At 43.9% G+C, this 16,182-nt stretch overlaps 1 long non-coding RNA gene across 2 annotated transcripts in view; it reads right to left on the reverse strand.

The window, feature by feature from the left end:
* LOC132652439 (uncharacterized) overlaps positions 1 to 16,182 on the reverse strand; it is a 70,923-nt gene that overhangs the window by 575 nt on the left and 54,166 nt on the right. For both annotated transcript variants that reach the window (XR_009590021.1, XR_009590020.1), the window contains one exon: positions 19 to 2,238. This is a non-coding gene — a long non-coding RNA (uncharacterized LOC132652439). The remainder of the gene's footprint in view (positions 1 to 18; positions 2,239 to 16,182) is intronic.

Below are 16,182 nucleotides of genomic sequence, written 5' to 3' on the forward strand. Positions count from 1 at the left end.
GCAATAGGAGGCATCTACCTCTGGGCTTTGCCTGGAACTGCGTTTATCAGGTTGGCTCACGTATCTGCTGCAGCTTCCTGCAGGAAGTTTGTCCACCCTCAGACGCAGAACTCTGTGCGGCCACAACATGCTCGTTCCCCAGAAATATGGGAGGAAGTGATGCGTGTTCCCTTGGAGCAGAGGTTTGGAGATAGCATTCCTGGCTTCTTGTGTCTGTTTTTCACCCTTAGCCCGGAAACCAGCCTTCTCGGCCCGGGTCATTTGGCCATGTGGGGTCTGGAACAACACACAGGTCCATGGCCAGGCCACCCTGGAGGGAGCATGCAGACGGAAAGCGTATTTTCAAGCTTCTGAGATACGTCTAATTTATGGCCAGGCTGGCTGACAGGATTTCAAAGTGAAATAGGAACCACAGCCTCCAACAGCACAATTGCTGTGTTGTTTTTGGTTTTTTGTTTTTAGAAAGTCGAAGTGTTCTCATAGCATGACTGTGAATCTCCCAACATCTTTCTTTTTTAACTTATAAGGCAGTAAAAGTAAAGAACTCAGTAAATTCCACGTTAAAAGTGTGTTTGTGTGCACTTGTGTGCGCGTGGTGTGGTTAGACGCCTGTGGCTGCTTGTGCCTGTGTGGGATGAGGTTAGAGTAGGACGTCTGATGTCCTCCTCTGCCGCTTACCACCTCATTCCCCTGAGCAAGGCTTTCTGGCTGAACTTGGAGCTAGGCTGGCTGCCACCACGCTCCAGTGAACCTTCTGCCACCACAACACTGAAGTTACAGCAGGTGTGGCCATGTATTGAGTGCTGGGGATTCGAACTCAGGACCTCACCCTCGCATGACAACTGCACCATCTTCTCAGCCCCAAGTTTGGAAACTTCATATCACCCCTACCACCTTCTGGAGAGCTTCAGCACAGCCTGGCTCCGCAGGTAAAGCAGTGACTGCCTGGCGTGAGCACGCTTTTGAAAGGAGTGCTAACATACGAAGCATTTTCTTTCTATCCTCAAGTTCCGTTTGCATTCCTTTCTGAAATCTGTTTGCCTCGTTAATCTCTGGTGAGCTGTTCTCTGCCTCCCCCTCCTCCGTGTCTAGGTCCTTTCTCCCACCACAAAAGCACAGACTGTCTGGAGTGCACTGGAAAGTGATGGGTGTGGGGACCATGGGAGCCCCAGTCGAAGGGGTGACTGCGGGGCCACTGTGCTGAGAACCGGTCAGTTAATCAACAGACGAGAATCAAATACCCTCCCAGGCCCCAGGGGCTCTAATTATTTTGCTGTCAACACCTTGAATTAGGACCCAACTTTGCTGTCCACTGATGGAAAAGGGAAAATTATTAAAAGTACAAAGTCCTTTGGGGTAGGGAACTAAAAAATCATTTTGAAACTGGGTTAACATTGCCTATTTCTTCCATTCCTATTACCTTTTTTTTTTTTTCCTGGAATTGATACTTCTTTAACCTTACACATAGGAAACATAATAACTTTGAAAGGCTTCCAGGATGGTCTCTGTCATGTGACAATAACAAGCACATGTCATGGGCAGGGAAAGAGATTAAAACCTCAAAATAAAACATTTGAATGTTTACTGATCAACATTTTAAATATATTTGAGTTTTTAATGATTAATAAACAGGTACATAGCTAAAGCCTCATTACCAAAGGTAAAACTTAAATTTAATTAGTTGGCTTATTTTGTTAGAGAAACATATTGCATGGATTTTTACAAACACGGCATTATGTGTGTAACATGAGGCATTTGAAACATCTCTGTATAAAACACGAGGATGTAGTCTGTTGGGGAACTGAGGTCTGCACATCCACCAAGGAAGAGAGAGAGATGTGTGAAAATTACTCATGTGAAAAAAATAAAAATAAAACACATGCGGTGGCTTTTAAAATGGCTGATGTGTACCGAGTCACTGTTCTGTTTGCATTGCACTGTATTGTGTGTACAAGAAAAAGCAATGTGGTTTCATCTTAACCTTTGTGAGTGTTAATATTCGCAAACCGCAGGCGAGTGTCTTCCTTACGGGAACTTTTCAAACTTGCTCTTAGGGGTAAATTGAGTAAATCTTTCCGAAGAACACAGGATCCGCTTAGCCGGGCCACCTCCTGGTCCCCACAGGTTCCAGCACTGTCCACACGGTGGCGGTAACGTCCGCACAGGGCGACGGCTCTCCGGCGCAGTCTCCAAACCACGATTTCCCTTCCAACCGATACTTAAACGCTTTCCGTCGTCCTTGAATTATAATGACATACCTAAAATGAATAATGACCGAACCTCAAAGTATTTCATTAAATTTCCCTGTTATGTGACCAACTAATTCTATAACTGCCAGGGTTTTTCTCACCCGCCTGGGACGGATCTGGATATTAAATTTATTTTTATAATATATGTGTACACCTCTGTGACTTTCTCTTCCCCAGTACTTACACACTCGGCTCACTCCCCAACTCCAGTTGCTAAGCAACGCAAAGAGCTTTGTTTTTCTTAAACACCATCAACTGGCCTTATGTTCTCTGACCAGAACATGGCTGCAGCCCGGATTACCTCTTTCTAAAATCCCAGAGCATGATGCTTTATGACTTCTGCCGATAGCATGGTAACTCACATCCCAGTGGATAAAATCAGGGAAAGGGAACCCAGAACACACGTGCCACCACACAGGTCGTTTTCAAGCACCACACTTGCCTGAAGAAGATTACAATTTTATTGAGCGCTTACCAGTTGCAAGGTACTCCACTAAACGTATATTTTTTAATATTAAAAATCTTATTTAATGTTCCACTCTGCTTTCTGAAGGCTTTTATACCCCCATCAGAGAACATCACCATACGAAAGGCATTGCATTTTGAGAAAGGGAAATGGAAACACAACCCAAATAACCGTTCTCACAGCCATCTTGGGTGTAAACGGGAGCGTATAAACGTTCCTTTAAAGTGGGATCTCCTCACTGTGTTAGGAGACTCCGTGTTAGCACCGAGTTCCTGATCCTTCTGCTCTCCTTCCTAGAGACTGAGGCTACAGGAGTATGTAGCAATGCCTGGAGGTTAATTTATTATCTTCCCAATTTTTCGTTTTTATTATGTGTGTATGGGTGTTTGGCTCACATGTATGCCTTTGCACCGTGTGTGTGAGGGTCAAGTTGTTCAGGAGAAGGCGAAGGCATAGATCCCCTGAGACTGATGGTTGTTAGCCACCATGCCGGTGCTAGAAATCAAACTGGTCCTCTGAAAGAGCTGCCGGTGCTCTTAATTGCTGAACCATCTGGCCATCCTATGAATTTTTTTTTTTTAATTTCTTTTTTGGTTGTTCAAGACAGGGTTCTCTGTGTAGTCCTGGCTGTCCTGGAACTTGCTCTATAGACCAGGTTACAAACTGAGCGATCCGCTTGCCCCTGCCTCCCAAGTGCTGGGATTAAAGGTGTGCACCACCACACCTGGCCTTTTTTTTTTTTTTTTGGTGCTGTTTTAATAATTCAGATTGGAGAGGTGATGCCCACAGAAGTTAAAATCTGTCCTTTAGAAAATCAGGAAGTGACAAATAAATATATTCTGTCACAGTAACATCAATACAGCATGTGACTTCCTGTTGGATTCAAACTGTTTCAAACAACTATCGTTCTAGGTCATTGTCCAGCATATAAAAATGGGATGAGAATTTCTTCACTAAAGCTCACCTCAGAGCATGTGTGAATATTTGCAGCCCCTGCAGGAATGGACTGAGTGACTAGGGTTTGTGTTAGCACAACCTGGGAAGGCAGAGCCCTTATGTGGACCTTGCTTTTTCCCTGTTAGAGTGAATATAAATGGGATCATCCTTATGTGCATGAATTGAAGGTTATATACTAATTGGAGTATTATCTTCCTACAATGACTGTACCCCAAATGTTTTCTCTTCATTGACAGCGCACCTCTCTTCAAGAGTGACAGAGAGGTTGGTGACAGCTTTATCATCTTCAACACACTTCCTTCGGGGTTATCCAAGGCATCATTTTTACCTACATAACTATAAGTAAGAAAAGATGGGGGGAGGGGAGAGAGGACGTTTGAAAGGCTGTTTAAAGTTAGGCCTGGAGGTGAGACACTTTGCTTTCACTCACACTGCACCAGCCAGAAGCTCAGGCTGCCTGCAAAAGACTTCAAGGTGCAAGTGCCTAGCAGTTCAGTTGGGTTAAGGGGAAACACTGCACAAAACTGTTTTTGTAGGTATAACATTATTATGTAACTCAAATTTCTGTTATATGAAATGTAACAGAAATGCTGTTACAGAAATGCTGATTTCTGTCCCCCCCCCCCCATATCCCGTTGCAATCCTTGTTCTGAGAATCTCCTGTCTCGAAGTTGTGTAAGCACTCATCCCCAATTGCCCCCTGATATGCCAATAAAACAACTTACAGTAATTCGCTGAGCAGGGGAGAGAATAGGGCTGGACTTCCTGCCAGGTGCCCAGTTTAAAAAAAACAGTGTTATACTTATTTTTATAAAACTGTGTTTTTCAGTTTCTCCCTTAACCCAGCTATCACACAAATAATTGAGACTCTGTTATTTTAACATGTTTCACAGCCTAAAAACTGAGCAGTTTTAACTCTATTCTCAACCCTCTAAGTTAATTTGGCAATTCTATACAGTAATTCATCTAAACCCCACCACAACCTTATAAACATAATACTGTCATCCCTATGCATAGACCAAAAAAAAAAAATCAAGATAAGTGACAAACAGTCACAGTCTGACAGAAATGTTGATATACACACTGTAGGTTTTGACCTGCATAAGGGGAATTGGAATACACAACCGATTAATCTAGGGGTCCTCAGCAATGCAGTACAGGACTAGTTAGAGGTGAAGGGAAAGGTTATGAAGCAGTTCCAGTTCACAGAGGCTTGTGGACAGTTGCCTTAACTCTAGATCTCATATCTTCATCTGTAAAAACCGAGGTGATAACTGCATTTGTGTACTTAGAAAAAGCAGGTACATAAAATTCCTATAGGCTGAAACTAATGAAGCCCAGAACTCTGCACCTCAAGTCCTTCTGATGGGATCTGACCCTGGGCAGCTTTGGTGAAACTGTACTGCGCTCCATGTCTGTGCAGAACTGGGGCATGCTCTTGGCACAGAGATTGACAGGCACGGGGGTCACCTCTTGTCTATTTCAGTGTTGCTGACACAGACTGGGATCAGAGGGAGGGATCACAGCTCTCACTTGATACTGTAGATAAAGGGACACCAGCCTGCAGAGACAATGGGCCCAGTCAGTGCTCAGGGGCTGTGTGGGGAGATGTATGGTGCAGAAGAGAAGAAAGCGGAGAGTGATATTTCCTGCCCTTCTCCTTTGCAAGTCCCTGAAAGAACCAAATTGATTTTGTTCATAGTCAGGGTTGGATGGAAGAGGCCTCGCTCTTGTTCTAAGGGCCTCTCTGCCTAGCCTTTCCCCTCTTTCCTTACTCGTCAATGCCAATTTTCTTTTCTGGGAAAAAAGAATCTCTCAACTTTATAGTACAATGGGGAAACCCCAAATCTAAAGGCCTAGAAGAGGTAATGTTTAGTTTGCATGTGTTTTAGGCGACGCGTCATCAATGAGCCTTCCTTGCTTTGATAAGGTGAACTTGTGAGGGGACTGGAAGTCTAACTGACTAAACCAAGAGAAGTCTGCAAGGGCGAGAAGAAGGAAGACTAAGGATGAAACACTTCAGCAGGAATACGAGAAGGAAACACCATCTGAGTTCGGTGGAAACACTCCGCCATGCCTAGCATGGGGTGCTGCTCCTCGGAGCTCTGCAGGAGGCAACTTAGTCACACAAGCAAACACAGGAGCTCTTTTCTTACTTAATGAACTTCCCTTCAGTTAATTTCCTTTCAGCTGTTTTACACTCAGTTTGTAATGCAGGCAATGGCTGTATCGTGGCATGATGTCTTGGCTATAAAAACCGAGTCTAAAAATAGAGCCCCAGCCTATCTAGTAACTTAATGTTGTGAATATATTCCCGGGCTGATACGCCAACCTTTATACTGCCACAGAACTATGTGAAAGTAGGAAATTCATGAAGGATCCCTCCTTCCTCTGCATATGATAAGGAACAAAGCCCAGAGCGTGCCTGGGTGTTGCCCGGGTTAGGAACTTAGATTTTAAGGGAAAATAAGATCTCTCTAGCCCTGGAGGCTCAACATGAAGGTGGGAATTAGACTCACCATCTTAGAATCACTTAGGAAATGACTTAGGCTTGCAAGTAGACCAGGCATTTCATAGTCATGGAAATATACGTAGAGTATCACCCAAGGGGGGAAAGAAGGAACAGAAAGACACTGGGACCATTAACCTAATAGAAGATGTATATTAGCTCTGGGCTACCTTCCTACATCTTGTTATGTCAGAAAAATAATTCCTTATTTGCTTCCATCATCATAATTTGATTTCTTCTATTGCTTACAGACAAATACTTTATACCCATTGACGAAAATGAAACCATTCTGGTAAGGTAAAACAGATTTCCCATCCCGTTTTCAGGACAACGTTTGTTAGAAACTAGAAACTAGAAAATGAAAATTCACAGGAGTGGGGTAGCCAGAGGACCTTTTTGTGACTAACAAGCCTCTTGTTAAGGGCTGTTTACAGCGAAGTACTGTTAGCTTCACTCATGGCTATTGACCTCCTGGAGTTTTATTAATGGAATGTGTGGTAACCAGGTGGGAGTTGAAGTTCTGATGGGAAGGAGGTCTAGCTGTGTATTTGGAAGTCAAAGTACGACTTCTAGTCGCCCTTAGGGATGTAAGTCCACATTGGATTCACAAAATGGAGACAGGCGCGAGGCTTGCATAGGTTGTGCTGTCTAGAGCTAGATTTGAATAGATTTCGCTTGGGTATCTGGGGTTGGAAGGTTCCTGGATAATATTTGGACTGTGTCTTAAATCTAACAACACTTTTAGCTATAATAGGGTTTGTGTTCAACTACGATAGCAGAGTGTTTTTAATGATGATGTATCTCTCTCCTTTTCCAAAGAGAGGAAAACCTAAAATTAAGCAGTGAGTTGATCCTTCTGGATCATGCTATATAAGCATAGCAATGATAAAGACTCCTGTGTGTTCTCTTCCACCATTGAGGGTCAGAAAACATTAGGGAAGAAGGGGTGGAGAGACTTTGAGAACCAGAGACCAGGGAGGACCATCTTGCAGACATCAGAACTGATACCCACATGAACTCATAGCAGCTGTGGCTGACTGTGTCACGCCTGCACAAGACCGAGTCAGCCGACATTCTAACATGGAGCAGGGCTCCTGAACCCCCACCCCTCACTAAGGGGCCACGGATAGTTGATGGCTGCAGGGGGAGAGGGGGCAGGAATCCCTTTTCTTTAAGGGTACAGCCTTTGTGAGGTTAGCCATGCTCGGGGGATGGCTTCACATCACTCTAGACTCAGTGGATTATTAAAGGAAATGGTGGGAGTTGTGGGGGAGAGAGGAAGAAGAGACAGGCAGAAAAAAGGAAAGGAGGGGAAGGGAAGGAGGGAGGGAGGGAGGGAAAGAGAAGAAAGAATAAAATTAGGGGTGGTGGTAAAGGGTGACCTGGGAGGAATTAGGTGGAGGACTGAGGGAAATTTTTTTAATGTTTTTTTAATTTTAATTTTATTTTTATTAATTACAGTTTATTCACTTTGTATCCCAGCTGTAGCCTTCCCCCATCCCCTCCCAATCTCACCCTCCTTCCCTTTTCTTCTCCTATGCCCTTCCTCCAGTCCAATGATAGGGAAGGTCCTCCTCCCCTTCCATCTGACCCTAGTCTATCAGGTCTCATCAGGACTGGCCTCTTTGTCTTCCTGTGGACTGGTACAGCTGTTCTCCCCTCAGGTAGAGGTGATCAAAGAGCAAGCCACTGAGTTCATGTCAGAGATGGTCCCTGTTCCTATTATTGGGGAATCATCTTGGACACTGAGCTGCCATGGGCTACTTCTGTGCAGGGGTTCTAAGTTATCTCCATGCATGCTCCTTGTTTGGAGTATCAGTCTCACAAAAGACCCCTGTGCCCAGATTTTTTGGTTCTGTTGGTCTCCTTGTGGAGCTCCTGTTCCCTCCAGGTCTTTCTCTCTCCCCCTTCTTTTATAACATTCCCTGAACTCTGCCCAAAGTTTGGCTATGAATCTCAGCATATGTTTTGATACCAACTTGAGGGAAATTTAATCAAAATACATTGTATACATATATGAAATTCTCATAGAATCAATAAAGTTCTTTGCATTTTAAAATACTATGTAAGAGAAACTATAAATTCAATCAAACCACTTTCATTCTACCCTTCTTTGCAGCTGGAGAGGTTGAATGCTGTAACTGTATCTCCTGGACTTCCTGTGAGTTAAGTTCTGCCAACTAACATACCAGAGAGATGTGAAAGATGGAGGCAGCAGTGGTCAGATTCATCTTCCTGGGTTTCTGTGTTTCCCCAGACGCATTCTCTAGCTTCTCAGGTATGTCATAGCAGCTAAAACTAGGATGGTGCTCTATTCTAGATATGGTCCCTGGGGTTCCATATACCCTGTAACTCAGTCCTCTGTTGGCTCTGATGAATAGCATTTGTTCAGCGGGGCCAATCAGAGTCTCTGTCCTCTGCCCCAACACCTCCTCCCCCACCCCCGCTCTCTCCTTCTCTTGCTGGAATTAGTGTATAAATTCCAATTATTGTGTGATCTCTTAAACTTTAGAAGCGTAGGGATCATGAGAACATGTTTCATAATTGAAGAATCCAGTTTCACATGTTGGGATTCTGTCCGTTTTCAACAAGTACTTCCACAAGACATGGGGCAGGTCATGCTTTAAGAAACACACCAGGCCTTTAATCCCAGCACCCAGGAGGCAGAGACAGGTACATCTCTGAGTTCCAGGACAGCCAGGGCTACACAGAGAAACCCTGTCTCAAACAAACAAACAAACAAAGAGAAAAAGGGGAGGAGGCTGTCACTAGGAGGTCAGTCTGGGAGGTCATGCTGAGTCTGTGTTCTGACAACTACTGACTGTTTGCTGGAGCAAAGAAAAGTGAGCCTTGAACTTGGAGGAAATGGGGACAAAAAAGCAGAGGAGGCAGAGAGGAGGAAGGAGAATGAGCAGAGAGAGAAGAGAGAGGGCACTTACTATTCTTTCTCTCATCTGGACCTGTTGAACCTTGGCTACACTGCCTGACCTAGGATAGCACATTCTTATGTGATTTGTAAACAGCTGCTTTTATCTAAGACACCCAGTCCTTTAGACTTTCTTTTTTAAAGAAAGCATGGTCAATCAGCTCAAGAATCTGAAGCATGTTTATGAATCTAGGGGAGACATTTCAAGCATGCTGCATATTTCTGAATGTGATTTTTAGAGGTGTGCTCCGTATGTCCTAATGGTGAAGCCACAGCTACATGATGACCTTTATACACGCTGGAAGTTACAGAGTGTCAGCTGGGATTACTGCATTTCCCAGGATAATAGCTTGACATTTACAGCAAAATTATAGTTGGTACCTATATTTCACGTGTGTGTGTGTGTGGTGACAAGAGAAAGCTTCCATGAAGGAGTGATAGAGCTACCTCAGGACAAGAACTACCAATGTAGAAAGAGAAGTGTTCTGTGTCTTCTTTTGAGAGTCAGCAGTAGTAAAAATCTCTTCCTAGTTGGCACCGTCAAATATGTGAACATTATGAATGTATCCGCTTTCTTAATTCCTTATTCATTTGCTTCACTGCTGTAAAGTGACGAAAGCCTCAGAAAACAAACATAAACACACAAATACACACACACACACACACACACACACACACACGGGGAGGGAGGCAGGATTCCATTGTCTTTGTTTTTAAAATCAGGCTGTAGGTTGCACTCACGTTCAAGATATACTTTGGCAAGCCTAAGCTACAGCATTGAGAAATTGTTAAATAATAATATTTTTTAAAGGTGCTTCCTAAATTTCTTTGGACTTTGATAGAGAGTCCAGTGAGACTTTGGTTTAAGTGAAATTCAGAAGAAAGGTTAAGTCACTACCATGTCCTTGGATTATAAGCAGCAGTTTAATAACTCCCACTTTTCCTTTCACAACAAGTACTGGAAAGCATTAAAACAGGAGGAAGTTTAGGAGCGCAGGTATATTGGAGTTAAAGCGCTAGCTGAGTGTCACTGTGGACACAGTGCGGTCTTTCCTATTTCACAGTAAAATGAATGGTGAAATTACCACGGGAAGCGCTGTGACAGGCAGGCTGTTCTTCCAAGCAGTGCCAATTTAGTCAAGGAAAAAATAGTGCACTGGGGTGCAATTTAATGTCACGGAAGATTTTCATGAACTTGGAAGTCAAACTATAACCAGATTGACGAGACCCAAGAGGAACCAAAGGGATTTTATTTTCTACTTAAAAATATGTAATGAGAGCAAGTTTGCCTGAGCAAATAATCAGCACTCTCATTGTTACAAAGTCCATTACAAAAGACACGAAAATGAAACACAGTAGACAAGCTCGTCCAGAGTTAGGCGGGAGCTGGCCCTTACAGGGTGGGGTCTCCTACCTTGGCAAAGTGATACAGGAGTGGCATGGGCGGGAGACACATGTGGAGAAGATAAAACGGAAGAAGATAAACAACGATTTAACTCTCCTTGCCTACTGTAGGCCAAGAAACAAGCAAAAACAACAACAACAAAAAGCAGAGTTTAGGAAGAGGTATAGTCTCTTCAGAGCAGCAGATGGGGGTGTGTGGATAATGTGCCCCTTTCAGGTTGTTCCTGGCTGTGACTGATCCGCCTGTGTCCAGGAGAAGTGTGGTGGATTGCTGCTTCATGTACTTCCTCACTATCGAGTGTCCACAGAAATGCTGTCATTACTGCAGCTACTTAGAAAAATCCAAATGGGGCTGTTTTCTAGCGTCAAACACTCCCTTCAGTGAAAAGAGGATCTGAGAATTACTCTCCCTCTGTGCAAGACCCAAGAATACGGAAATCTTCTTTACCTGAGGCGTCCTCACACTGGTCGGCGGGCAGCGCAAACCCTGAACTTCCTTTCCACCCCTTGATTTCCAGGAGTTGGAAGCATGTGTTAAAACGTGGAAAGAGGAGCAAATGCCGCTTTTGCAGGATTGATCAGTCAGTCCAGTCAATGGAAGGTTGAAAACAGAAGCGCCTGTCCGAGGTCAAAAGGAAGAATGGTGGGACTTGCAAAGCTAATCGTATGAGGCGCAATGTGAGAGGATTCCATGTCCTGGGCACACTGCTGCTGTCGACGAAGGAGCGTTCCATAAAATGGGCGGGAAAGAGCAGGGAGGAGGGGCAAGAAGGGGCCTGGGGAGTCAGCAAGGGTGCTCTGGACAATTGTTGGAACACCCCTGTCCCCCCACCCCCGGCTGCCATTCTGTTGTCGTTGTACTGTTGTTACAGGTCTAGTCATTGAACTGAACACCTAGTCCCGAGTCACTCAGTCCCGACAAAACCTTGCTGTGTTTGTCATCCCCACATGCCAAGTGGTCCATGAAGGCCCAGGGAGGCTAAAGGAATACCAGTGTGGGAATGGAAGACCGTGGTCTTAACCTCTTGCTCCATCACCCTTTATGCATGTTTTATCTGTGAAGGTGGGGCTGTTAGGCCATCAAAAAAGAAACCACACAATGGACTCCAAAGTATGATGGTTTTGACATAATGAAGGACATTCACCGTTCAGGGCGGTGCCCAGGGTACTATTGTTACCATGACACACCTTCCTAGAACCTTCTGGCATTACCCTCATCCTGCAGACGGTTGAAATCTCAAGTCCTGGCTTTCAGCTGTAGAGCAATCGCATCTCAAAGTTAAATGTGTGGAGCAGGGGTTGATGGGGATAATTGGCTTAATTCCTGGCTTATAAAAACCAAGGTTATGATAACCTAGTTAAACATTTTAAAAATTATTCAGATGTAAAATGGAACTGTCAAATCTTTCTCCATCTCCCTTCTGGGTCAGGTCTGAAGGCAGGCAGGCAGGCAGCCACCGAGGAATTGTTTGGGACCCACAGCCTGCTGGCAGACGGTCCCAGCACACACTTGCTGAGACAGCTCAAACGTCTAACTTGAATAACGTTTTTTTTTTATTTCCAAAGGAGACCTTTAAAAATACTTCTCTTGAGCGAATAACCACAGGAGAGGTTGTACTTTAAGAAAACAACCTGAAATAGGCAAGTAGGTTTTTTTTTAAATATTATTTTACTTTTTATAAGTCAGAAACCATATGGAATTTCCACCCTTACGTAGACCATAAATGGTTTTGCCTGGCTTTCTGGAAACCCGACTCTCCAGACTCCAAGCTCAGCAGCGTCTAGAGATGAGCTGCTGTCTGGAACAGATTCTGCCAAGGCAGGGATGTGACCCAGGACAACGATCTGGAAAGAAGTGAGCTTGTGAAGACAGAGGCCAGAGACATCGTATTTTGACCCATTGTGTCTTATCCTGATCCTACCTCTCAAAATCATAACTTACCTAGTGCTGGTCTAGGAAGATGTTGCTCGCGTCCTCTGCTTTTGAGGCAAGGACAGGAGGACGTACACTGTTCTGCTAGTCTGTGTGTGCCACATCTATCTATGAAGCAGGCAGCCAGATGAGAGCAATGAGGCATTCTTGGCCACACATATCATCTGGTGTCCTGGCTATCTGTTGAATCTTAATTTTATGAGGCCGTGGCTGGGCTAAGTTTTGTTTTCTACTGAAGGGTCTTTTTTGTTTTGTTTGGTTTTGTTTTCACTCTGTCAGAAGCCAGGCCACATTACAGGAAGCCAGAGGGAGCCACAATGTATTTCCAGTACTGTATGCCATTCTTCCATACACACGCATTCCTATCTGTGGTTTAACCAACCTCAGGTCAGGAATATTTGGAACCAAGCCAGGCAGTTCACCCCTGAAATCCCAGCACCCAGGATGCCAAAGCAAGAAGATCAGCACTGGTTTGAAATGACCTGGGCTTGAAGTGAGTTCCGGGACAGTCTGGGCTACAGAGTGAGATCCGGTTTCAAAAAAGGAAGAAAGGGAGGGGGAATGGAATGGGGGAAAAAGGAGGGAAAGAAACAGATTGGTTACTGGGGAAAACTGAATCTTCAGTGGATCGTGTACAGATGGCTTGCTTGTTATTCTAGGATATTCAATAATGCTTATTCATATATCATATGCACCTCGTTGGGTGTTGTAGGTGACTGAACGTGATGTAAGTCATGTGGAAAGATTCATTCATCTCATCTGATGGAAGAGTCATGAGTGTCTGTAGATTCTGGTGTCTGCAGGGGCCTGGAACCAGCCCCTGGGGTACCCAGGGAGCACTGTCCTGTGGCATTTGGGTGTGTTCTGTGAATACTCTCGTGTTCAACGGCTTAAAACATCACCCTGATGGTCCAGCCGTGCTCAGACGGTTGCATTGGGCTCTGCTCATATGTCTTCCATTAGCTGATGGGTTGGTTAAGAGGCGGCTGATTTTGGAAGGCCGCTGCCGACTGAATGTACTCACCTCCCAGTTGGCTAGCTCAGACATTTCCTTACAGGGAAGGAAGGAATGCAAAGCAGAGAAAGAAGGAGCTCTTGTCACCAAGCTTTATCCTGATCAGCCATCATCTGCGCTGCATCAAGAGTTAAATCACCAGGCTGGGCAGATTCAAGAGGCAGAGAAACAGACCTCATCTGCTGACAGGAAGAAATTGCAAAGTCATGCAATTTGTAAGTGTGGATACATGAGGGCAGAGGGGAATTGGCCAGCACTTACCTTCAGTAAGGTAATAAATTGGAACTGAGATCCAGAGGGGAACAGAGTTTGTGACTCGCCATTTCCCCAATGGTGCTACACAGACAGAAAGATTGTTAGATTTGAGGCTAGAAGAGCCAGATTTGAATCTCAGCTCTGCCATTCCCTTACCACATCATTTGACTTTTTTTTTTTTAAAGGACGAATTTGCACTGTTTCAAAGTCTTGACAACAATGCCTTCTGAGGGTTCTGCCATGCAGAACCTCATGTGTTTAGGGAAGTGGATTAGACACCCTTTCTCTCTTGAGTTTCAAGGCCCTTTTGAGGATTCCTGGCTGCTGACACCCTTTCACACACGCCCCCAGCACCCACATTTTGCCCCTATACAAATACCTTCTGCTCCACCTGAGAGCCCCTCACCTGTTCTCTTCTCCCCAACTTGACTTGGACATTTCCCAGTTTCCACTTGATTTCCCTCACCAAACAGTAAGCCTATTTTTTTTCTCTCTCTCCTTGAAATTATTTAGAAAAGTTGACAGAGTTCTTCAACAAAAACAGTGATATTGTTTTGAGATAAAACTGGCATCTTGGCATCAACCTTCTGAGAAACCAGACATTCTCGCACATTGACTAAGCTCCCCTGAAGGTTCAAATTGCACACCTCACTTTAATAATGAAAAACTACGTCTCTGATGAGCTCCACTGAAGGCTTTAAACACATTCTTCCCCACCAGCTGAACTAGAAGGGAAGAGCCCTAGAGCTGACATTGCCAAGCTGGGTGGTGTTTTTTTTTTTTTAAGTCACCTCTATTTTACTCTACTTTTCTCATCTCTAAACTGAGGAAATATGACAAACTGACCTCAAAGAGGCCTTTCTGATTGGTAGATTATAATATCCTAGAGGATTTACAAAGCAGAGCATGACAATCTGGAAATAGTTTGAATATTTCTCCATGTCGTGTTTTAGAGAGCCAGTTATTCTGTAGCTACTGACGATGAGGAAAAGAGGAAACGAAAATTACAGGCAGCGTGGCTACCAAATGATGAGCAGGGCCAACAATGACGATCCAGGCTGGCAGGGTGGCTGAGTAAGAAAAGGGGCTCGAATCAAAGCCTGATGACCTTCGGTTCAATCCCCAGGATATACATGATGGCAGGAGAGAATAGACAAGCAAATGTTGCCCTATTACTTCCACACACATATGATGATATGTGTGCCCTTGACACACATTAAATACGTAAAACAATGTAATTAAAAAAAAAATCCTTAGGAGGCTGAGATAGGAGGATTGGAGGTTCAAGGTCAACTGGGGCTACACAGTGAGATCCTGTCTCAAAGGCAAAACAACAACAAAAACAATCAAAATAATCTTACTTTTTTATTCTGATTTTAGTTGTAGAGCTATATTATATTATCATTTATATTTAGGATTATGTAGGAGAAATATCTGTATGGAAGAATGGATCCTAGAGAAAGAAAAACTGGAAAGGGAAAGGGGAAGGAAGGACAGTAATATTTATTGACTCTGTGTGTGGTAAGAACTGGTCACAAAAGCTTCCCCCTCAGCAGAGAGAGAGCTGGTGTTTTCTGAATTCCAGATCTGTCTCGTTCTGGGCCTCAGCTGCCCCTCTCAGTCACTGCACATTTGAAGCTTTGGGATATACTCGATTCGGAGGTGAGAGGGGGACTCCCTCTTTTATTAAACTTCCACAGCATCATCCAGTTGATTACTGGAAGGTGTTAGTCTTCGATTAACTGAAGCTTTCGGTATCTGAGAAAGGAGGTTATTAACATTTAAAAACTTAGAAACATTGCTAGTCAGTTATCTAAGAACATGGTGGTGCATATTATAATTAATGAGTAAAAGTCACCAGCCAACAATTATCAGTCCTTGAGCAAAAGCTTAAACTACATGTTAAAATTTTTTGGAAGAGCTTTGAAAAAATATCAAAAAAAGGCCAGAGTTGGCATTTAGCATTTCTTCCTGTTCCCTCAAAGTGCAGTCAGTGGGGTGAAAAGAAAATTCCTCCAACAGAATGCTTGGATAATGGATGATATTCTTGTCCTCACTTCAGTTTTTCTTCCACTGAACTCTTAAGCTGAATGAGTTGATGCAAACAATATAAAATATCACTACACTCATGGAAAGTGTTTTTATTTCAGTAAAAGTTTCCAATGTGAGAGGCTAGCACAGATTTGTTAATTATAGGCACAGTATATAACATATCCATTGAAATGATCTGTCCTGCATAAAAGACACTTGGCATCTGCTGAGATAATATCCACATTCTTCTCTCCCCAAGTTCCTAGCAGCATCAACACATCTTCCTCTCCTCTAGTGAGTTTGACTATTTCGATTCTTTAGGTAAGTAGAATTAAGTGGTCTTCCTCCTCCCGTTGCCGGTGTATTTCACTCAGCGTTACATCCTCCACCTCTATTATTGTTGTTCCAGACTGCCAGATTTCCTTCCTTTTTTTTTT

Source organism: Meriones unguiculatus, chromosome 2 (assembly GCF_030254825.1).
Source record: "Meriones unguiculatus strain TT.TT164.6M chromosome 2, Bangor_MerUng_6.1, whole genome shotgun sequence".
In the NCBI taxonomy this organism is placed as follows: domain Eukaryota; kingdom Metazoa; phylum Chordata; class Mammalia; order Rodentia; family Muridae; genus Meriones; species Meriones unguiculatus.